We start from the raw sequence: 25165 nt of genomic DNA, 5'->3' as shown, positions 1-25165 counted from the left end.
GTTCATGAAGCAAAAAAGGTTCCTTCTAATGTTCAATCTGTTAATTTTGTGAATATGATCCAGCCATTGGCTAAAAAGAGCTTAAACTCGACTAACCATGATTTTATGGAGTTAGTATTGTCACAAAAATTAGACAAGGACAAAGCCAAAGAACTTGCAAAGGAGTGCAGTATAAACGAGGAGGTGCTAGAGATTTTGAAGTTCAAGGATGATAAGCACATGCAGATTGATGGAAGAGAAGTAGAATCACCTACCACCAAAGCCAAATTCCTTCCACCGGTGGAGCAAACACAAGATTCGGGAGCAAAAACTCCACCGGACCCTTTAAAGCTAATACATGTCGAGAAGGGGAGCACTCAACCGGTCATCAACTCAAATAAACTATCGAAGAAGGAAGAGAGTGAGTTGATAACCCTGCTGAACAAATACCAAAAAAGGATTGAGTGGACAATCTCTGATATTAAAGGGTTAACTCCTTTTTGGTTTATGCGCAAAAAGAAAGCCAAAGGAAGGTTGAAGGTTCCGTTGAAGGAGGTGGCAAGAAGATTGATGTGTTGGAGAGGCCCACATACTTAGAACGAAGCATATTCGGGGGCAACGTCGAGCCAACGACTTAAAACAAGGGCGGCTAACCGGGAGGCAACCCGGGGGTATTTTTGTCTTTTTCTTTAAAAACATTTCCATTTCTTTGAGCTTTTGGTTTTTAATGTTCCAAATGCATTTAAGCATGTTTTTAAATCACCAAGCGGACCTCGGGATGCAAAACCATTTCGTTTGAATGAGAGAGGATTTTTTGGGTTCGAAAAGTGGGAAGTGGCAAACAGAGCCGTACACGGCCCGTGTTCATTTTTGCCTTATATTGAACACGGGTCGTGTTCAAGCGAGGCAAACATTTTCGCAGTCAGAGGGGTACACGACCCGTTTCATTTTTCCCTTATGCCCAACACGGGCCGTGTTAAGCCATTTTCAGAATTTTAAACCCCCAACACGGGTCGTGTGATTTTACACTAAAAGAACACGGGTTGTGTTCGTGCTGCAGAACAAATGTGTTTTAAGTATAAAAATCGGCTTTTATCACCCCATACACCCATAACTCACCCCCAAAACAATTTCTCTCTTCCAAGAACCCCTAGGTCCGAAATTTTCACAATTTGTTTTGTGCTTTTGGGCTTGATACTTCATGTAGGCAAGCTTGGGGAGGTTGAAGAGGAGGTTCTCACCACCAAATGCAAGACTCCAAGAACGATTCGGTAAATTCTTTCCATATCTTTAATCGTCCATATTTTGCTTAAAAATTCAATTTGTGTGCACTTGTGATTGTTTGGACTCTTACCCAACCGGGCACCACCCGTCTCCTCCTCCGTAACAGGTTGTTCCGCCCTCTCCGAGCATCGGGGACGATGCTTATCTTTAAGCTTGGGGAGGGGTAGACTTGTACATTAGGTGCATTTTCATATTCATGCATGCATTGTTTTTTTTAAAAAAAAAAAAAAAAAAAAAAAAAACTCCTTTCTTATTTTCATTTTCCTTGCATTCTGCATTTATAAAACCCAAAAATATTTTTCTTTCCATCATTTTCATACATTGTTAAAAAAAAAAAAACTTTATACGAGATGATGACACTCTTTACATACAATAGCTCCATGAAGTGGGAAATCGAGAGCTCAAATGAGAAAACAAATACTGAAGTGACCGGATAGTTGCCGGAAGTGTAGAATCAGCTATCATAACTAGGGGACCCAAACACCGTAATTCGAGACCCCAGCCTTAGATAATAAAAAAATGAAATACTGAAACGTTTTTGTGGGCGGTAATAACAGCTTTAGGATGATTTGCTTCTGAAACTCTGGACCCACAGAACGCGGACCTATTTGTTGACACGCGTTACCCTCGCTGTAATAGAGAGCTTAAGTATCAGATCCACACAGTCAAGAAAGAAGAAAGGGTACAACTGTCACATCCAGTACCCCAATCATAAATTCAAGTGCCAAAACAAAAAAACTTTCAAAAAGTCAAAAGTTGATTGAAGAATTCAAAGCTCAAAATGAAGATACAAATCCAAGTTCAATCAAAATCAAAAGCCGCCTCAAATTCAAATCTGACGAATGAAGAACTGTGTGATATGATACTTGTGGCTCTCGAAAAAGTGAAACCATAGGAGCTGGGCCCCTTCGGGTGGGCTCACTGTTTCAGCGAAAGCTGATTCGCCGTGACGGGTTCTTAAGGATGCGTTGATTCTGATTCTTGGCCATCTAGTCTTAAACAAATGAGATCCGGACTGTGTTATTTTCGCCCATAAAGCTAATTAAGGTATGAAGTTTAAATAAAACTATGGTTGGATTATTGGGTTACACCGTTTAGGGTCTTCCTCACTTTGGGAGTCTGTGATATGTGGAAGGTAGCAGGATGGTCGCTGAGGTATTAATGATTGGAGCCCCACTGATGTAAGGTCTGATAGTATATGTCCATATTTATAAAAATTAAAAAATTAAAAAATTAAAAAAAATTAAAAAAAAATACTTGTGTTTTTAATTTTTTTCTTTGGTTCATTTTTGTCCTTAAGTATCCTTTGTACATATGTTTCTTTCTCATGGTTTTCATTGCATGCATTCATTCCTAGCCTTTAGGATCCTTCTGTACCTTTTTGCTCTATGTTTCTTTTTGCCATCTAGAAATCGTCCTGTTTTGTTTGATTCTTGTTCTTTCTTGGGGACAAGAAAGGTCTAAGCTTGGGGAGATTTGTTAGGTGCAATTTGTGCACCTTTTTGCACACCTTTTAGTCCCATTTCATGCATCTATTTAGCATAATTGTCCTTCATTTGTCTTGCATTTCATCATATTTCATGCTAGTTTCTAGAACAACCTTAGTTGCACATTTTCATGTCTTTTTCAGGTAAACCGGAGGTTGGAACACGCTTTGGAAAGTGTCGGGAAGCATTGGTGAAGATTTTGGGATGATCGGGCGAAGAACGAAAAAGTTGGAAAAATCAAGTTTGGATTCGGAGTCAGAGGGGTACACGGGCCGTGTTGGATTTACACTGAAAAATCAACGGGCCGTGTTGACCAAAATGGGAGCTGTTGACCATGCTAAACACGGGCCGTGACAGTTTTACTCTATGTCCAACACGGGCCGTATTGACCAAAATGGGAGCTGTTGACCATGCTGAACACGGGCCGTGTCAGTTTTACTCTATGTCCAACACGGGCCGTGTTCGACCCAGAAACCAACTTTTGGCAGTTTTTCCTATCTTTCATATTACGGGTTAAGGGCCATTTTTACAGACACACAACATATCAGAGCACATTTTGAGAAGGATTTTCGAAGGTTTTTGCAAGGGTTTGATTAGCAATCATTTGGAAACATTATTTCTAGTATTTGTAAGTTGTAATTGCATACATTTCCATCTTTTAAACTTGTGATCTAGTTCTAGCCATGTGTGGATAGAACCCTAGTTTCTCCAACTTCATGTCTTGACTTCTTAGTTGTGATTTCAATCATATGACTTGATGTTTGCTTTTAATTTCTATCTAGTGAATTTGATTTTGATTTAATCGAATGTTTGATTCTAATTGTGATTCTTATTGGCCATTTGAATTAGGGTTAGGTCATTCAAGTTATCTCTTTTACAAAATCCATAATTGTTTTGTGAAATTGAACAAGTAACAAGCACTAAACTGATTTCCATTGAATGAATTTAGTGTAAATCTTATTCACACACTCTTACGCTCCCGAGCTTGTGAGGAGTATTGGGTGTTGTTGGGAACATTCACATAAAGTTTAATGCAATCTTTCAATCTAATTCTAAGAGCATGTTTAGATTAGGTTAGTAAGGTTAGGGTTAATCAAAGAGCTTGTTTTGGTTAATTAATGTGGTGAATGGGAAGTGTTAGAGCTTGTTAACACTTTCAAGTACCAACTTAGATAGAATTGAGCAAATATCATGTTATCTTGGAATTACATTGCTAAGTTGTCATACATGAGGTTGGAGTCCTTACCATTTCTGAATTTAATTCACTCTTTTAGTTGATTACATGTGTTTTTAATTGTTTGTTTTAATTATTGCATTCAAAACCCCCCTCTTTACTGTTGGTGACCATAGTACCTTGCGCAAAGAGGTATAGACTAATTATCCCGTGTCTCTGTGGATCGACCCTGCTTGCTTTGTACTACCTTTTAGTGCAATATAGTGGGATTCTTTTGGAGTATATTGTACCCCTTTATTTGTTGGGTCTGACACGCCCTAACACCAATTTACCGGGAGACCCCTACAATCCACAGAATGCAGGCTGGATCACAGACTCAGACGAAGAACCCTTTGAGGACAGCGAGTCAAGTGGTACGGATACAGAGCCACAAGTCTGCAACCCTGGGGAGCGTCCCCTGAGGCAAGAGGAAGCAGAACCCATACCCGAGTAGGGCCAATACATAAACCATTGGAGTCGACAAGACGGCCAACGCCCTCCTTACGAAATGGCACGAGGTTTCTATAACGTCTCTAGAGGAGGAACCGCTGACAGAGCTCTTCCAGTTATAGTAAACCGAAAAGCCCGAAAGTTCGATCAATCAAGGATGTCAATCAATCGAATCCTAAAAGTGAATGCGGCTGCACAGGCTAACACTGCAGATATCCTTCGTCTTGACGAGATGCAAGATGACACCCAGCACCATACTGATGTTGGATTAATGTCTAAGTCCATAACTATAATTGGTAAGACTTGACCCGACCCGGCATGGTCCATTTGGGTTGCATGACATCATGCATTTGGATAGACTATAATGAGAGAAATAACACTTAAGGTTGGTTAATATATTATAAGTTCTAATATATTAATAAGGTTATTTAATTAGTATTGATCAAGAATTAATTTGGAATTAATTAAGTGATCAAAAGGAGACTAATTAAATATATGGGTTGATTGTGTAAATCATTCATTCTTATATATGTGGGCTTGTGATCCAAGATTCCTTATGTTGGACTAAGTCCATGGGGTGACCCATGGATACTCCATGGATGTTAAAATCCGTGGAGCATAAGGAATGGGTAAAGTTATGAGTTACATGGTGTAACCCTAATAGCCACCATATAAAAGAATCCCATGGCTCAAAAAATCGTGCACTAATGTGTGAGTGTGAGGGCTAGACGATTTCAAGGAGTGTTCAAGTTTCTCTCAAGTTATTCCAAGTGTATTTGGTGTTGTGTGAACCATTTGAGGTGTCACACTTGGGGCACTAGGCACTCAAGCTTCATGAAGACATTCTACATCAAAGAGGCATGTATTCTATCTTGTTATATTTATTATTTTGTATGCTAGATTAGGATAATACCTTGGATGTTCATAATTGTATGTATAATAGAGAAAACATAGATCCAAGGTATTTATGGTTGCATGTACACTTAGGAGTGTTAGAATGCTCATAACCCAACAGTGGTATCAGAGCCTAGGCTTGTTTTCTTGTTATACTTGCAAAAGTAGCTGAAAAATCGAGTTGGATGCATATATTCGATTGTTTTGGCTGGAATTGGACTAGGAACATTACCCTAAGATGTTTTTGGACTTATAAACTTGTTTTTGATGTGGTAATGTTCATGCTAATCCAATTTCTAAGATAATTGTCATAATTTCAAGATTTGTATTAGTTTGTATGTTCATGCTAATTTCTTGAAGATTGATGATTTGAATTATCTTGTTCTTATGAGGTTCTTAGATTAATAGAAAAGTTGTGTGAAATAGTTGTTTTCAATCCATTTTAATCTAAGAGTTGATTCCAAAGTGTGTTTTTGTAACTTGTCCTCAAGTTATATGAAAAGTCACATTTAAGAATCATAAAACTCATAAAAGTTGGCAAAGGTTACAAAATGAAGAGTCTAGTTCTAATTAAATGGTTTTATGACTCCATAACTTGTCCTCAAGTTATGGAGGTTCAAGAGTCTCTTCATTAAATTAAAAAAAAAGTGTAACCTTAATTAGTTCCATAAGTTACAATAAAAAAAAGTTATTTTTTTATTAATTAGTTTAAAGTCTTCCATAACTTGTCCTCAAGTTATGGAACTTGAAGAGTTTTTTTTTTAATTAAAACTACTTTAAACTCATAAGTTATGGAATTAATTAGTTTTGAATAGTTTCAAAACTTGCCCTCAAGTTTTGGAATTTGAAAAGTTTTCACTTATGAATACTTTAATTCCAAGTTAGCCCTTAGAATTTTAAAAGTTAAAATTCAACCCTTATACTTTATAATATTATAAGTTAATAATATTTATATATATATATATATATATATATATATATATATATATATATATATATATATATATATATATATATGTATGTATAAGAGTAAAGTCAGTCTTACCGTTAGTAGGCCTCATTCACGAAGCCGGTCTATAAGGGGGGTATAAAGTTACTGCCTATAAAATGGCAGTTTAATAGGTGTCCACTCTCACCCACCGCTTCCTTGACTGGTGGAGGGTCGTTAGCCGAACGGGTAGGACAAGGACTATAATTCTCCTTTTATTAAAAGTATTAATGATAAATACTAAGTAACTAAACTCTTATCAATACCCAATCTTAGTTACTTAGGAAAATGTGAATTTGGTGCTAACCCATGAAATTACACTTTGCACTTTGCTTAAGTCGTTAGTGGAGCGTGTGTGGTTAACCGACACACTAACCTGGACTTAACAAGGTAGGCAAAGGGTAACTTAATATTTATCATAGTATCGGTAGAGCGTGTGTGGTTAACCGGCACACTGATTAAGAGGTAAATATTAAGGGTACCAAGTATATTTGCATGGTTATTCACACCTTGTTTTGTGATCCTCGGCATCCCAGCCACAAAACCTGAAGGGCACACTCGAGATTGAAACATGCCTTTGAACAGTTCAATGAATCTCAAAGATCTAGGACTTTCAAATCCAATTAAAACCTAATAAATTATTTCGTTTTTCATGGTGGAAATTGGTGAATCGTCATTCACCTACCTTCAAATATTTTATAGCTTGGATTACGGCATCCCTCTTCTAAGTTATAAAATAGTTTGTTGGGTCCTAGCCTTAATATTTCATATTGGGTGTCATATTAAGGACTTTAAATCAACTATCTTGAATATCTCCCAAAAAGATGTTTGGTCTAGACATTTATGATCTTCCCAAATCTCTTGAAACAAGCTTTCCTAAATGAAGATGATGTCCCATGGATATCATACTTCTTTCACCTCCTCCAATTATTTTACCTAACCCACAAGTTCCTAAAAAGTTTAAGGTCACTCAAGCCCTATTGGCAAGGCAAGGTCTAGGTGTGATCACATCTTGGAGATGTAGTCACATATTGACAAGCCGGGAGAGTTGGGTGTCAAAGTCTTGAGAAAGTTGGTGGCTCAACTACTTTCTAAGTCACATAGTGAGTTCTTTTGGGAATCCTATGAAACAGACTAAGACAAGAACCTTAATGATCTTATCTATTTGCTAAGATCAACTTCCTAAAACGCTATGGACATTGACAATGATGACATTGGATATCCAGTAAAGCTCTCTCTTCCCAATGGAAAGGGATCGGCCATAGTCAACTCGGTTGACCCAATGGTAAAGAGAGAGGCGAAGTCTGAGATAGTCCCATTATCAAGGGTCCATAGGTAACTATTGCCAAAGGAAGGGGCATTGGTTACGAAGCTGCCAAATTTACCTAAGGATGTTAAAGTCAATAAGTTTGGCTCTACTTCAGGTAAAGTCCATTGTCTAACTCTATTAAGTACATGCTGATTCTGATTGCGAAGATGGATTTTGTTGGATTAGTGTCTAAGTCCGTAACTATATTTGGTATGTACTTGACCCGAGTGTGCATGGTCCTTTTGGGTTGCCTTCACCAAAGCAACTTGACAAGGTAATTTGATATGAGAGAGAAGATATTATGGTTTATTAATATATTATAAGAATAATATATTAAAGGAGAAATCATATTTATTTAATTAGTATTAGTCATAAATTAATTAGGAATTAATTTGGTGACTAAAAGAGATTAATTAAATAAAGGGGTATAAACTGTCAAATGTGTGATAGTTGAGTTTTGGGCTGAGAAACCTTATGGACTAAGGGGGAACGAAATTATGATGAGGGATCATCATATTTTCGTCCAAGGGCCTCATTCCAGAAGGTTCCTTGGGCTGCTTGGTGGCTAAGCTATCCATTAGGGTTTAGACTGAAACCCTAGCACCCTACAGTATAAATAGATGCCCTATGCTTCAATTTTAGGCCACTTGATTCCAAGGGAAACCCTAGGGCCGAAATTAGCATCCTTCCCCTCTCTCTCTTAATTGCCTTCTTGCTTCAAGGTGTTTGTGAGCAATTAGAGGCACTACAATTGTGGTGCTTGCTTTCAAGAGTTCAAGAGATCAAGGAAACTAGTTGTTATTGCAATATAACAACAAAGGTATGTCTTCTACACTTCTATATGATTTTCGAAAATTATAGAAGCATGCTAGGGTTTATTTTGTGTTCATATAGTTGTATGTCTTATAGTGAAAACATAGATCCAATTAGGGTTGCATGCACACATAGGATTGTTTGTATAAAACCTATCAGTGGTATCAGAGACTTTGGTTTTTGTTTTCAATTTGATTTGATACATATTATGAATTTGACAAATTAGGGTTTATGGCAAGTAAACCCTAAGGCTTGGTGGTTTTCGAAAATAGGGTTAAGAAACCCTAGTTGGCGATTTTTGTAGGGTTCTTAAACTTTTTTGCCTAGCCTCCAAATTTCGAAATTAGGGTTATGAAACACTAGGGATTTCGAAAATCCCTTGCCCCCCAAGACAAGATCCCAAAATTTTAGGGATTTGGATAATGCCATCTTTGTGATTATCAACTTAATTGTTTAAACTAGATAATTGAAGATCTTGAATTATCCTTTCCATAAATTTCGAAATCTAGGGGATAAAAAGGATTAGGATAAATTAATTGTTTAATTTTATGATAATCCTTCATGATTTAATAATTTAAATTAATTGTTTAATTTTGATAATTATTAAATCAAAGATTTTTGGTGTTTAAAATTTTAAATTAAATTGTCTAATTTTCGAAAATTTTAAATGCAACAAAGACACTAGTATTTTAAAATGTTTTAAAATACACCCTTATACAATTATGATATTATAAGATTAATTATTATATATATGTATAAGAATAAGCTAGTCTTATCGCTAGTAGGCCTCATTCACGAAGCCAGTCTATAAGGTGGATATAAGGTTGCTGCCTATAAAATGGCGCTTAATGGATGTACACTCACATCTACCGCTTGCTTGACTGGTGGAGGGTCGTTAGCCGAACGGATAGGATAGGGCACTTAATTCCTCATTATAAGTATAATGGAAATATTAAAGTAACTACATTGTTTTACAAATTCCCACTCTTAGTTACTTTAGGGTAAAATGTGAAAATGATGCTATTCCATGGAATTACACTTTGTACCCCTGTCAAACGTTAGTGGAGCGTGCGTGGTTAACCAGCACACTAATTTGGGATTGAAATTGGTGACAAAGGGTGGCTCGATGTCTTATCATAGATCAATGGAGCGTGCGTGGCTAACCAGCACATTGATTAGGTGATGAAGACATTGAGTGCACCATGATGATTCGCATGGTTATTCACAAACTTGTTTGCGATCCTCGGCATCCCAGTCGCAAATTTGAAGTGCATATCGAGATTTAAACATGCCATTGAAATGTTCAATGAATCTCAAAAGAAATCTAGGAATTTTCAAATACATTTAAAACTTAACCTCTTTCGTTTTTCATGGTGAAAATTAGTGAATCGTCATTCACTTACCTTCAAATTATTTACTTTTAGATTACGACATCCCTTTTCTAAGTTGTAAATAATGTTGTTGGATCCTAGCCCTAATTTCTCATGTGGGTGTTTAATTAGGGATTCATTCTAATCAAACTTTGTTCCTTTCTATTTCAGATGTCAAACGCAAACGCAAACAACAACACTTCTGGGTCATTCTCGTTGATGAACCTGTGTCAAAAAGTGACATTTGATGGCTCGAACTTCAACGAGTGGATGAGATACATTCGCATGATAACTCGTTATGAGGACAAAGAATATGTCCTAGACGAGAAGCTTGAAAGGATTAACCCAGAAGAAGCTACTCCTGAAGAGATGGCCGCCTTTGAGGCCCACGAGCGTGATGCAACGAAAGTTCATTGTATCATGTTGGCCACCATGAACCTCGAACTCCAAAAGTCCTATGAGGACATGTATCCATATGAGATGCATCAAGATTTGCTGGACAGGTACCACCAGAGCGCGAGGCAAGAGCGCTATGAGATCATCACCAACATGATCACCGCTAAGATGGGGAGTGGAGAATCCCTAACTGCTCATTTGCAAAGAATGCAAAGATATGTTGATCGTCTTCTCAAACTTAATGTTAAGTTTGATGAGGATTTGGCTATCGACATCATCCTCCACTCCTTGCCTTCCTGCTACAGCCAGTTCAGAATGACCTACCACATGAATAAGGAAGAGGTCACCCTAAGTAAGCTTCAAGGGCTCCTGAGGACAGCTGAGAGCAACCTCAAGGACAAATCTGTTGCATCATCCTCTACTGTAGCTGCTCCTGTGTTGGCAATTGGCCAAGGAAAGGGAAAGAAGAGGAAGGCTCCTTGCAAGAGCCACCATAAGGGTAAGACCCAAGATGGTTCCTCTTCTAGTGGGACCAAAGCAGGTTCTATTAAGCCCTCTTCTGACCCCAAGGAAGCAGAGTGCTTCTACTGCCACCAGAAGGGCCACTGGAAACGAAGCTGCCCTAAATATCTGCAAGATATTAAGGATGGGAAGATAAAGCCCACCTTTGCAGGTATGTATTTAATTAAATCTAATAACTCATCATTTGCTACTTCATGGGTTCTTGATACAGGGTGTGGTTACCACATTTGTTCTGATATGCAGGGCCTAAAAAGAAGTAGGGAAGTGGAGCATGGAAGGATAAGCTTGATCATGGGAAACAAGAAGTCTTCACCAGTAACCAAGATCGGAGTTTATTCCTTAGTGTTGAGTAATGGGTTAGGACTAGATTTAAATAATTGTTGCTATTCGCCAGATATGGCAAGGAACATCATTTCTTTTCATGGTTTGTTTAGACAAGGTTTCAGATATTCATTTGATAATAGTAATGGTTCTATTAATGCTTATTTGAATGGTGTCTTTTATTTCAATGCATTACCTTGTAATGGGATTTATGAATCTGTGTTAGTTATTGACAATTTAGGAAATGATGTTTTGAATATTGATTCGTCCACAAGTTTGGACAAAGCATGCTTGTGGCATTGTCGCCTTGACCATGTGAACAAGAAACGCATAGCCCAACTCCAAAAGGATGGAGTCTTGGAGTCTTTCGACCTTAGGGACGATGACGTGTGTGAGTCTTGTTTACTTGGGAAGATGACCAAGTCACCCTTTACTGGCACATGTGAAAGGGGTGAGGGTGTATTGGATCTCATACACACAGATGTATGTGGACCCTTTAGATCCACCACAAGGGACGCTTGTCGCTTCTACGTGACTTTTACAGATGATTATAGCAGATATGGATATATCTACTTAATCAAGCAGAAGTCAGAAACCTTTGAAAAGTTCAAAGAGTTCAAGAATGAAGTAGAGAATCAGTTGGGCAGGAAAATCAAGATGCTTCGATCTGATCGAGGGGGAGAGTACCTAAGTCTTGAGTTTCACGACTATCTGAAAGAGTGTGGAATAGTTTCACAATTGACGCCTCCTAGAACGCCACAATTGAATGGTGTGGCTGAGAGACGTAATCGAACCTTGTTGGACATGGTTCGCTCTATGATGAGTCGTGCTTCGTTACCAATCTCATTCTGGGGGTATGCCTTGGAGACTGCCGCCCATATCCTTAACTTAGTTCCCACCAAGAAGGTTACCAAAACACCTCACGAGATGTGGACAGGGAAAGCTCCCTCGTTAGCACATATCAAGGTTTGGGGTTGTGAAGCTTTCGTAAGACGAGAGACTCACGACAAGCTAGAACCTTGTAGTGAGAAGTGTTATTTCATCGGCTATCCACATAAGTCTTTTGGTTATCTCTTCTATAGACCAAATGACAATGTTGTCTTTGTTGCTAGGAGAGGGGTTTTCAGAGAAAGAGAACTCATAAGCCAAGAAGACAGTGGGAGTCAAATTGACCTTGAAGAGCTTCAAGAGTCAGGAGAAGAAGGAACCTCTGACACTGGCATGCAACCTGAGGAGGAAACTCCTGTTGAACCTATTGACCAGTCCTTACCTCTTAGACGTTCAAGTAGAGTTATTGTTCCACCCCAGTTTTATGGTTTCCATATTACTACTGACGGGGATACGTTTATTAGTGATAGTACACTAGTGAATCTGGACGAACCTAACAGCTACAAGGAAGCCATGGCAGGCCCAGAGTCTGCTAAATGGAAAGAGGCAATGGACAGCGAGATTCAGTCCATGTATGACAACCAAGTTTGGAATTTGGTTGATAATGTACCAGGTCGTAAGACAGTCGGGTGCAAGTGGATCTTCAAGAAGAAGACAGACATGGATGGGAAAGTGCACACTTATAAAGCGCGATTGGTCGCGAAGGGCTTTACTCAAACTCCTGGAGTTGACTATGATGAGACCTTCTCACCAGTTGCGAAAATAAAGTCTATTAGGGTAATGCTTGCAATAGCTGCGTTTCATGATTATGAAATCTGGCAGATGGACGTAAAAACCGCTTTCCTAAATGGGAAGCTGGCTGAGGATGTTTACATGAATCAGCCAGAGGGTTTTGTCAATGCGAAGCATCCAAATAGAGTGTGCAAGCTTGAGAAATCCATTTATGGATTAAAGCAAGCATCTCGCAGGTGGAATCTTTGTTTTGACGAGAAGGTCAAAGAGTTTGGTTTTCTGCGAAATGAAGATGAGTCATGTGTATATGTCAAGGCCAGTGGGAGTATAGTGAGCTTCCTCGTATTGTATGTCGATGACATACTACTCATAGGAAACGACATCCCAACATTGCAGGAGGTCAAGTCCTGGCTTGGGAAGTGTTTCGCTATGAAGGACCTCGGAGAGGCTGCATATATTCTGGGAATAAGGATAGTGAGAGACAGAAGCAAGAGACTGATAGGACTCAGTCAGGATACATACTTGGAAAAGGTACTAAAACGTTTTAGTATGGAAAATTCCAAGAAAGGGGAGTTACCAATCCAATGCAATACCAAACTGAGTAAGACTCAGAGCCCGAGTACAGAGGCAGAGATAGCTGATATGAGCCGAGTACCTTACGCTTCCGCAGTTGGCTCGATTATGTACGCTATGACTTGTACTCGCCCTGATGTGGCTTTCGCTTTGAGCATGGTCAGCAGATATCAAGGGAACCCTGGTAGGGCACATTGGATTGCTGTCAAGAATATTCTTAAGTACCTACGAAGGACCAAGGAATGGTTTCTAGTCCTCGGTGGGAGTGATGACTTAAGGGTGCGAGGGTACAGTGACGCTAGTTTCCAGACAGATCGGGATAATTACCGATCACAGTCGGGCTGGGTCTTTACCCTGAATGGAGGAGCAGTGACTTGGAAAAGTTCCAAGCAAGAAACTGTAGCTGATTCAACGTGCGAATCAGAGTACATTGCGGCGAGCGAGGCGTCAAAGGAGGCTATATGGTTGAAGAACTTCATTGGAGACCTTGGAGTTGTGCCATCCATAAAGGAGCCCATGGAAATTTTCTGTGATAATGAAGGAGCGGTTGCCTTAACCAAGGAACCAAGGGATCATGGCAGATCTCGACATATCGACAGGAAATACCATTTTATTAGACATCGGGTAAAGAGGGACTCCTCGTTGTGAAGAGGGTATCGTCAGAAGATAACCCAGCAGATCCCCTCACGAAGGTAACCTTAATTAGTTCCATAAGTTACAATAAAAAAAAGTTATTTTTTTATTAATTAGTTTAAAGTCTTCCATAACTTGTCCTCAAGTTATGGAACTTGAAGAGTTTTTTTTTAATTAAAACTACTTTAAACTCATAAGTTATGGAATTAATTAGTTTTGAATAGTTTCAAAACTTGCCCTCAAGTTTAGGAATTTGAAAAGTTTTCACTTATGAATACTTTAATTCCAAGTTAGCCCTTAGAATTTTAAAAGTTAAAATTCAACCCTTATACTTTATAATATTATAAGTTAATAATATTTATATATATATATATATATATATATATATATATATATATATATATATATATATATATGTATGTATAAGAGTAAAGTCAGTCTTACCGTTAGTAGGCCTCATTCACGAAGCCGGTCTATAAGGGGGGTATAAAGTTACTGCCTATAAAATGGCAGTTTAATAGGTGTCCACTCTCACCCACCGCTTCCTTGACTGGTGGAGGGTCGTTAGCCGAACGGGTAGGACAAGAACTATAATTCTCCTTTTATTAAAAGTATTAATGATAAATACTAAGTAACTAAACTCTTATTAATACCCAATCTTAGTTACTTAGGAAAATGTGAATTTGGTGCTAACCCATGAAATTACACTTTGCACTTTGCTTAAGTCGTTAGTGGAGCGTGTGTGGTTAACCGACACACTAACCTGGACTTAACAAGGTAGGCAAAGGGTAACTTAATATTTATCATAGTATCGGTAGAGCGTGTGTGGTTAACCGGCACACTGATTAAGGGGTAAATATTAAGGGTACCAAGTATATTTGCATGGTTATTCACACCTTGTTTTGTGATCCTCGGCATCCCAGCCACAAAACCTGAAGGGCACACTCGAGATTGAAACATGCCTTTGAACAGTTCAATGAATCTCAAAGATCTAGGACTTTCAAATCCAATTAAAACCTAATAAATTATTTCGTTTTTCATGGTGGAAATTGGTGAATCGTCATTCACCTACCTTCAAATATTTTATAGCTTGGATTACGGCATCCCTCTTCTAAGTTATAAAATAGTTTGTTGGGTCCTAGCCTTAATATTTCATATTGGGTGTCATATTAAGGACTTTAAATCAACTATCTTGAATATCTCCCAAAAAGATGTTTGGTCTAGACATTTATGATCTTCCCAAATCTCTTGAAACAAGCTTTCCTAAATGAAGATGATGTCCCATGGATATCATACTTCTTTCACCTCCTCCAATTATTCTACCTAACCCACAAGTTCCTAAAAAGTTTAAGGTCACTCAATCCCTATTGGCAAGGCAAGGTCTAGGTGTGATCACATCTTGGAGATGTAGTCACATATTGACAAGCCGGGAGAGTTGGGTGTCAAAGTCTTGAGAAAGTTGGTGGCTCAACTACTTTCTAAGTCACATAGTGAGTTCTTTTGGGAATCCTATGAAACAGACTAAGACAAGAACCTTAATGATCTTATCTATTTGCTAAGATCAACTTCCTAAAACGCTATGGACATTGACAATGATGACATTGGATATCCAGTAAAGCTCTCTCTTCCCAATGGAAAGGGATCGGCCATAGTCAACTCGGTTGACCCAATGGTAAAGAGAGAGGCGAAGTCTGAGATAGTCCCATTATCAAGGGTCCATAGGTAACTATTGCCAAAGGAAGGGGCATTGGTTACGAAGCTGCCAAATTTACCTAAGGATGTTAAAGTCAATAAGTTTGGCTCTACTTCAGGTAAAGTCCATTGTCTAACTCTATTAAGTACATGCTGATTCTGATCGCGAAGATGGATTTTGTTGGATTAGTGTCTAAGTCCGTAACTATATTTGGTATGTACTTGACCCGAGTGTGCATGGTCCTTTTGGGTTGCCTTCACCAAAGCAACTTGACAAGGTAATTTGATATGAGAGAGAAGATATTATGGTTTATTAATATATTATAAGAATAATATATTAAAGGAGAAATCATATTTATTTAATTAGTATTAGTCATAAATTAATTAGGAATTAATTTGGTGACTAAAAGAGATTAATTAAATAAAGGGGTATAAACTGTCAAATGTGTTATAGTTGAGTTTTGGGCTGAGAAACCTTATGGACTAAGGGGGAACGAAATTATGATGAGGGATCATCATATTTTCGTCCAAGGGCCTCATTCCAGAAGGTTCCTTGGGCTGCTTGGTGGCTAAGCTATCCATTAGGGTTTAGACTGAAACCCTAGCACCCTACAGTATAAATAGATGCCCTATGCTTCAATTTTAGGCCACTTGATTCCAAGGGAAACCCTAGGGCCGAAATTAGCATCCTTCCCCCCTCTCTCTTAATTGCCTTCTTGCTTCAAGGTGTTTGTGAGCAATTAGAGGCACTACAATTGTGGTGCTTGCTTTCAAGAGTTCAAGAGATCAAGGAAACTAGTTGTTATTGCAATATAACAACAAAGGTATGTCTTCTACACTTCTATATGATTTTCGAAAATTATAGAAGCATGCTAGGGTTTATTTTGTGTTCATATAGTTGTATGTCTTATAGTGAAAACATAGATCCAATTAGGGTTGCATGCACACATAGGATTGTTTGTATAAAACCTATCAGATTTCAATCGCATGGTTCGGTGATCAGAATTTTGGGCTATTACTTAAGAGTTATGATATTTATATTGCTTAGGAATAGATAACAACAAGGTTTTCATATGGATTGTAAGGATAAGTTTTTCCGCAAAGTTTTAAAATAAAAGAAAAAGGTTTTGATTTTATTTATTTTAAGTATCCTTACAATGGCATTTGTGAAAAGTTGTTGCTTATAAGATTCCATTGATAGCAATATTGGAAAAATGGATTTGATTCTTTCGGTTGTGGTAGTGTCTAATATTACCAAATAAGGAAAGATTCTCATCACCCAAGGTTCAATTGGACCGAAACTTGGAATCATGCAAGTTGTATAGTATGATGAATGAGAACTTTCAGCTTGGAAAATTAAGACTAATTCCTTATGTGAATAAGGAAAGGACTAAGGGATCGAGTACACATTCTTGTGCACTGGTCAAGTCCACCACAAAAGATAAAGAAGACTATTCGTCATGATTTACTTAAGTTCAGTAAATATGGTTATACTTATAAGTTTAAGTATAAGTCTGTAGCATTGGAGAAGTTTCAATGTGAGACAGAACGAATAAGAAGACTCAAAGTATGGCAGAAAGATAAAAGTTTCTCAAATCTGAAAAGATGGGAGAGTACTTTAGTATCATGTTTATGATCATCTTAATGATTAAGATACCATATTACAATTGGTCTTCTAAAGTCATCTCTTATGACTAAGAAGAGGAGTCATGAATTGTTGAAATGGTTAAATCAAAAAGATGAGTCATACGTCGTTCCAAAACAATTCTTAGAGTCATACTCCAAGATTGTAACTTGAGTGACATATCTTAAAGAGGGTTTGTTAACACTAGTCAAATGTAAGAGTAAAAGGTTATCTACTCTTGTACATTTGAAATTGGTAAGTTGTGATGTTTTGGATAAAACAGAGACCAACTTAGGCCAATTGTGTAAAGTGTTAGTCTTGATAAAGAATCCGCACTATCTCTTGAATATTTGACAAGGGAGTCTTATATGTCAAGAGGACAGTGGGAGTCTTAAAGCTCTTGAAAGTTTCAAGAATTAATCAAGAATAAAACCTAAAGTCCTTCACTAGCACACGACTTGAGGTTTATAACCTATCATGTTGAAATTTTTGTGCCTATTCAAGTTGGCTTTGCATAGGAGTTCTGAGAGTTCTCAATTGGTTGCACAACTACTTGGAAGCAATGGCAGGCACCTGAGCTGCCAAATGGCAAGAATTTAAGATTGCACAAGTTTAATCAATATGAGTTTGGATTTGTCACTAACCTTGTCTTGTGATTATGGTTTTGACAAATTCACATGGATAAGAACACATACACTATTAAATCTAAGTGTCATAAGGTTTCTCTCCGATTCATGAAAATGATGGTGAGGAAACACTTTCACTAAGTAGATTTTAGCTAGATAGCAATTGTGTAATTTGCATTCTCAAAGTCGTTAGTGGAGCGTATGTGGTTTACCGGCACACTAACATGGACTTGTGAGAAGTGGCAAAGGTCTAAACAATTGAGACTATGATTACGGCATCCCTTTTCATAGTTCTAAAATTGTTTAGACACACATGTGAGCTATCTAAGAGAGGTGTATGATTTTGATAAAGTTTTATCAAAACAATCTAGTATCAGAAATCTGAACTTTGGTAAGAAAGTCAGCTGATTTCTGAGTACATGTCAAAGCTAGTGGGAGCATAAGTGTTATGCTAATAATCATCATGTTAGTGGGAGCATGATAATTATGACAAAGGTTGCAAGTTAGCAATGTTAATTATAGAAAACAAAAGTTTCAATTCGTGAGGTTGCAGGGGTTGAAAAAGTTGTTTTGCTATAATTAAGGGAGAGGAAATTATACTTCATTTCAATTCTAAAAGCTTAGATTGAGATTTTAATCGTATTTAATCAAGGATATATATATGAATTTCATGTTGGAATGGCTCAACATAAGGAAATTCTATATATGGGTCCATTATTTGCGTTCTAAAATTCGATTATGATTACGGCATCCCTTTTCATAATCTGAATTTTGAGAACTTGGCAAATTGAAATGGAAATATTATAGCAAAAGACTGGTTTAGTCTTTATTTGCGTTCTAAAATTCGATTATGATTACGACATCCCTTTTCATAATCTGAATTTTGAGAACTTAGCAAATTGAAATGGAAATATTATAGCAAAAGACTGGTTTAGTATTTATTTGCGTTCTAAAATTCGATTATGATTACGACATCCCTTTTCATAATCTGAATTTTGAGAACTTGGCAAATTGAAATGGAAATATTATAGCAAAAGACTAGTTTAGTCTTTATGTGAGACATCATGAATCGTGTCCCATATGCTTCGGATATAGGATCGATTACATGTGCTATATTCATCCTTTCTAAAATTTTCCAAATGCCTGGGGCATTATGAAGGGAAAAGGTCTAGAATTGGATATGACTAAAATGATTAAGCAATTGTCGAGGACAATCTAAGGTTTACCAAAGATTGGTTGCTCAAGCACAGTTGGAAGTATAATGTTAATTCTGGAAGGACCATATTGACATAATCTGTAAGGAGGCAACTCTTGTTCAGAAGTGATAGTCAAAATGGAATATGGAAATGTTTCAAAGTTAGAAATTATTCAATCTGTGTAAGATTAGGAAACTTAATGAAAGAAGGATGTTTCCAAGGAGCTGATCTCCTTTGGAATGCTCTGTAATGATTGTTGTCAAGTCTTTCTGACTTTGTGCATAATCATTAAGAGGATCAATGCATATAAGTTTAGAATCTAACAGATTTCAGTAAATGGCATGAATTTGGAATTCTTGCATTTGCAGTAAGGATTTGGGACTGTGAAAAGAGGATCATTGGAGTGATGTTCAATTGATCTATTTTACAAAGTAAAGATCATAGACAAACATAGTATGCATACTTGGTGTATGGCATGACTAGTGTTTAGAAAACATAGTGTACATGCCTGGAGCATGGGACAACTATTGTTTTAAATTCAAGTATAAAGTTGATAAAACCGAAACAATGAATAATGAGTAATCAGTATGGTGATAAATAAAAGTGTTTATTTATATTCATAGGGTTTGATACCATATTTGATTCATTTATTCTTGTGTTTCACTTTGCATGTTTTGACTTCCAGAATAACTAAGTCGCTCTTCCTGAATGATTAAGTTATTCAAACCATCCACAATCGGTCATATGTTGGAAGTAGATATGAATCAAGACTGTCATGGGTTGGTTTGTAGAGGTCCAAGTTGGTGGACAAAGTGGTGCTACAACACTCATGAGTGCTCATAAGTTCTGAGTATGGGATTCAACCCGCGCTCATTTGAATCACTTCATGGATTTTATCACGAGTGATCATGAGACGATAATATCTTATATTCTTCAAACCTAGAGATGTGAGTTGTTACTATGAGTTGGTTATACATTGATTGCACGAAAACGCATTGGTAACTCGATGTTATAAAACGTGCCTTTGTGTATGATTCAACAAGTAGTAGAACAAGCCATATGAGTCGAAGTTTATCCATTCCTTTTACCTTTGGGATAAAAGCGATATATGTGGGCCCCTCGATGATTTAAAGATGATACATGTGAGTGCTTGGCCAAGCCAGGACTGATTTGATTTGTTCAATCAGTCAGTCATCATGAATCGGAAATCGGGAAACAACAAATGGACAGAGAGAATGATTGATAATCCATGTCTCAGTCCATATGATATCTAGAATGGAGGAATATATGATCCCTTATCTAATGGACAAGTCATTGACGAAGGTCAGAGTTCATCGACAAGGTCAGAGTTCGACAGAAGCTTTTGAGAGCTACGATTGCTGATCGGTTCCTGAAGTCATACACAATAATAGTTTTAGACTTATCCAAGTGGGAGACTGTTGGATTAATGTCTAAGTCCATAACTATAATTGGTAAGACTTGACCCGACCCGGCATGGTCCATTTGGGTTGCATGGCATCATGCATTTGGATAGACTATAATGAGAGAAATAACACTTAAGGTTGGTTAATATATTATAAGTTCTAATATATTAATAAGGTTATTTAATTAGTATTGATCAAGAATTAATTTGGAATTAATTAAGTGATCAAAAGGAGACTAATTAAATATATGGGTTGATTGTGTAAATCATTCATTCTTATATATGTGGGCTTGTGATCCAAGATTCCTTATGTTGGACTAAGTCCATGGGGTGACCCATGGATACTCCATGGAGGTTAAAATCCGTGGAGCATAAGGAATGGGTAAAGTTATGAGTTACATGGTGTAACCCTAATAGCCACCATATAAAAGAATCCCATGGCTCAAGAAATCGTGCACTAATGTGTGAGTGTGAGGGCTAGACGATTTCAAGGAGTGTTCAAGTTTCTCTCAAGTTATTCCAAGTGTATTTGGTGTTGTGTGAACCATTTGAGGTGTCACACTTGGGGCACTAGGCACTCAAGCTTCATGAAGACATTCTACATCAAAGAGGTATGTATTCTATATTGTTATATTTATTATTTTGTATGCTAGATTAGGATAATACTTTGGATGTTCATAATTGTATGTATAATAGAGAAAACATAGATCCAAGGTATTTAGGGTTGCATGTACACTTAGGAGTGTTAGAATGCTCATAACCCAACAACTGAAGCCCTTCAAAGGCAACTTAATGCTGATGAATAAAAGATAAGAGAACTGAGGGAGCATCAAGCTGCCCAAGAAAGGCGCTGGAAAGCGCGAGACGAAGCGGAACCTAGAAACCGTCGTAGAAGTCGCCGCAAGTAGTGTTCGCACTACTTCTACTTTCTACTTTCTATACCGAATGTACATACTACTTTTCACAATATGTACAAAACCGAGTATCAATAAAACAATAAGCACTTTACTTCAACAAGAGTTAGTACAATTCTCATAAACATCCTATTCCAAAGATTTGGATCACATAAATGTTCCAGTGTTATTTTTCATGCTTTCACTACGACCGCGGAAATGTTATTTTCGGTAGGTCGGTTTGATGTCGACACTTTCTCAGTGTTGGGGTATATTATAATCCTGCTTTAACCTTATACACTTAATATACCAATACAGTCGACATGTACATACATACTCTTTGAAAAATAACCATTCAATTTCATATTATCCTGTTGCAAGTTGTACTTGCAGTGGATTTCTATTTTCAATTCTTTGTGAAATTCATGTTGAATTAAGTGTTTAGTTCAGAGATATCAAATTCATATTCATTCTTGATATCTCACTATCTTTTTATTTATTGACTTATATAGCAAGAGATGCCTCCTCGTAGAAATCCACGACGTATCAACACCAATGAAGCACTGACGCCACCCCCACCACCACCTCCTCAATTCGACCCCGCTGTGTTTCAAGCGGCGGTCACGGCGGCTGTAGCGGCTTCCATGTCTCATATCCATACTCCTGGTGTTAGTGGGTCGGGAGTCGGTGCACATCCTTCCAACCATGGCGAAAGTCATGGGCATTCGCGAGAATGCACTTATAAGGATTTTTCTAATGCCAAACCTAGGACCTTTAATGGGACTGGGGGAGTTATGGCACTAAGGCAGTGGATAGAAAAGACGGAAGCAATCTTTGAAATTTGTTCCTGTCCTGAGGGTAGCAAAGTTAAATTTGCTGCTTGTACTTTTTCTGATAGGGCTCTAACGTGGTGGAATGGCCACATTAAGTCACTTACTCTAGTAGTGGCTAACTCCATCAACTGGGAGAGCCTAAAAGCCATGTTAATGCGGGAATACTGTCCGCGAGGGGAGATACAGAAACTGGAGCAAGAACTATGGGCTCTTACAATGGTTGGTTCTGACATATCAACCTATACCAGTAGGTTCTGTGATCTGGCAATTCTTTGTCCGGATATGGTTCCTATAGAGAACAAGAAGATTGAGAGATATATTTGGGGTATGTCGCCCCAAATTCAGTCAAGTGTTTTAGCTTCAAATCCTATTACTTTTGACAGTGCCAAAGAGCTGGCACAATCTCTTATCGACCACGGAGCCCGTCAAAATTCTGTGGTTTCTGCTCCAGAACAACCCAAGGAGAACAACAAGAACAGCAAGAAGAGGGTTTGGAACAAGAGGAAGGGAAAATCTCCTCTGGAACCTGCAAAGAAGCAACAAGTAGTGGCAGTCCATGCTACTATTGTACCTGCTACCATACCCATTGCTATACATGCTGCTATCCCTAATAACCTTGCACCAGCTAAGCCCTATGCTGGTATCCTCCCTAAATGCAACAAGTGCAATTTTCATCACAACGGAAATTGCCGAGACATATAGTGTCGTAACTACAACAGGAAAGGGCATACTGCCCGATTATGTAGAATACCACCCCAACCACTTAACCAAGCACCTGCCGCTGGAGTAGGCCGAGCATGCTACCAATGCGGTGATGTGGGACACTTCATGAAAGATTGCCCAAAAGCTGGAAATGTCGGTGGAGTTGGGAGGATTTTAGCACTAGGTCATGAAGAAGCGGTGGCAGACCCTGATGTGGTCACGGGTACGTTCCTTCTCAACAATACTTATGCATGCATTCTATTTGATTGTGGTGCTGAGAGGAGCTTCGTGAGCCATAATTTTAAACATCTACTAAATCAAAACTCCCAACCACTAAATGAAACGTTTACAGTAGAAATGGCTAACGGGAAATCTGAATCAACCAACGATATATACATAGGATGTATCCTTACCTTGAATGACTTGCCTTTCCCAATAGACCTTATGCCGGTCTCTATCAAAAGTTTTGACATCATAATAGGTATGGATTGGTTGTGCCCCAACCATGCCGACATCCTATGTTATGAAAGAGCTATTCGTTTGAACTTGCCAACTAACGAAACTCTTATTATCTATGGCGACAAACCCGGAACGAACCTTCTGATCATTTCTTTTATCAGGGCACAGAAGTACCTTCGCAAAGAGTACTGTGCTTTCTTAGCTCACGTCGTAGACAAAAAGCAAGAAGTAAAAGATATCGCGAGCATTCCAGAGGTTTGCAACTTTCCCGATATCTTTCCTGATGATCTTCCAGGAGTACCTCCCGAACGACAAGTCGAATTCCGAATCGACTTAATCCCTGGAGCTACCCCTGTAGCCAAATCCCCCTATCGTCTTGCACCTTCTGAAATGCAAGAATTATCCATCCAACTTAACGAACTCCTTAGTAAAGGTTTCATAAGACCAAGCTTCTCACCATGGGGAGCACCGGTTTTGTTCGTAAAGAAGAAGGATGGATCATTCCACATGTGCATAGACTACCGCGAGCTAGATAAACTTACCATCAAAAATCGATATCCTTTACCTCGCATTGACGATCTGTTCGACCAACTTCAAGGTGCGAATTACTTCTCGAAAATAGACTTAAGATCCGGGTATCACCAGTTACGGGTTTTGGAGGAAGACATTCCCAAGACCGCGTTTAGAACTCATTATGGTCATTACGAGTTTATAGTGATGACATTCGGATTGACGAATGCACCTTCTGTGTTCATGGATCAAATGAACAGAGTGTGTCGTCCATTCCTGGACAAATTCGTCATAGTCTTCATCGACGACATCCTTATCTACTCAAGAAGCAAAGAGGAACACGGCCAACATCTTCGTCTAGTATTACAAACCCTTAGGACAGAAAAACTCTATGCGAAGTTTTCAAAGTGCGAGTTTTGGATTAGGAAGGTTGAATTCCTAGGTCACGTGGTCAGTTCAGAAGGAATACACGTGGACCCTTCCAAAATCAAAGCAATTGAAAACTGGCCAGCACCCAAAACACCTACAGAAATCCGTCAGTTCTTAGGTATTGCTGGCTACTATCGCAGATTCATCCAAAATTTCTCCCGAATCGCTAAACCGCTTACCACCCTGACACAAAAGGGTGTAACTTTCAGTTGGGGAGAGAAGCAAGAAGCAGCATTCCAAACGCTCAAACAAGCCTTGTGCAGTGCACCGATCTTGTCTCTACCCGAAGGGACAGAAGACTTTGTAGTGTACTGTGATGCTTCAAATCAAGGGCTTGGGTGTGTACTTATGCAACGAGGAAAGGTTATCTCCTACACCTCAAGACAACTTAAGACGCATGAAGTCAACTATACAACACACGACCTTGAACTAGGAGCGGTGGTATTTGCTCTGAAGATATGGAGACATTACTTATATGGCACGAAATGCACAATATTCACGGACCATAAAAGTCTCCAGCACATCTTCGATCAAAAAGAGCTGAACATGAGACAACGACTATGGGTGGAGCTACTGAACGACTACGAATGTGAAATTCTTTATCACCCTGGTAAAGCAAACGTAGTAGCTGATGCCCTTAGCAGAAAAGAATACTCGGGTCGCCGAGTAAAGTCGTTGACCATGACAATCCATTCACATCTGTCCACACAGATCAAAGAAGCTCAACTTGAAGCCTTGAAACCCGAAAACGTGGCAGGTGAAACTCTGAGAGGAATGGATAAGAACTTCGAAGTCAGGGATGATGGAGTCTACTATTTCATGAACCGGATCTGGACACCAAAGTTCGGTGGTTACAGAGACGTGGTTATGAATGAAGCACACAAAACCCGATACTCCATTCATCCAGGTTCAGACAAGATGTATCT

The sequence above is a fragment of the Lactuca virosa genome, chromosome 1, assembly GCF_052849685.1.
Source record: "Lactuca virosa cultivar CGN04683 chromosome 1, Lactuca_virosa_CGN04683_v6, whole genome shotgun sequence".
Taxonomy (NCBI): domain Eukaryota; kingdom Viridiplantae; phylum Streptophyta; class Magnoliopsida; order Asterales; family Asteraceae; genus Lactuca; species Lactuca virosa.
This window is presented reverse-complemented; position numbering follows the sequence as displayed.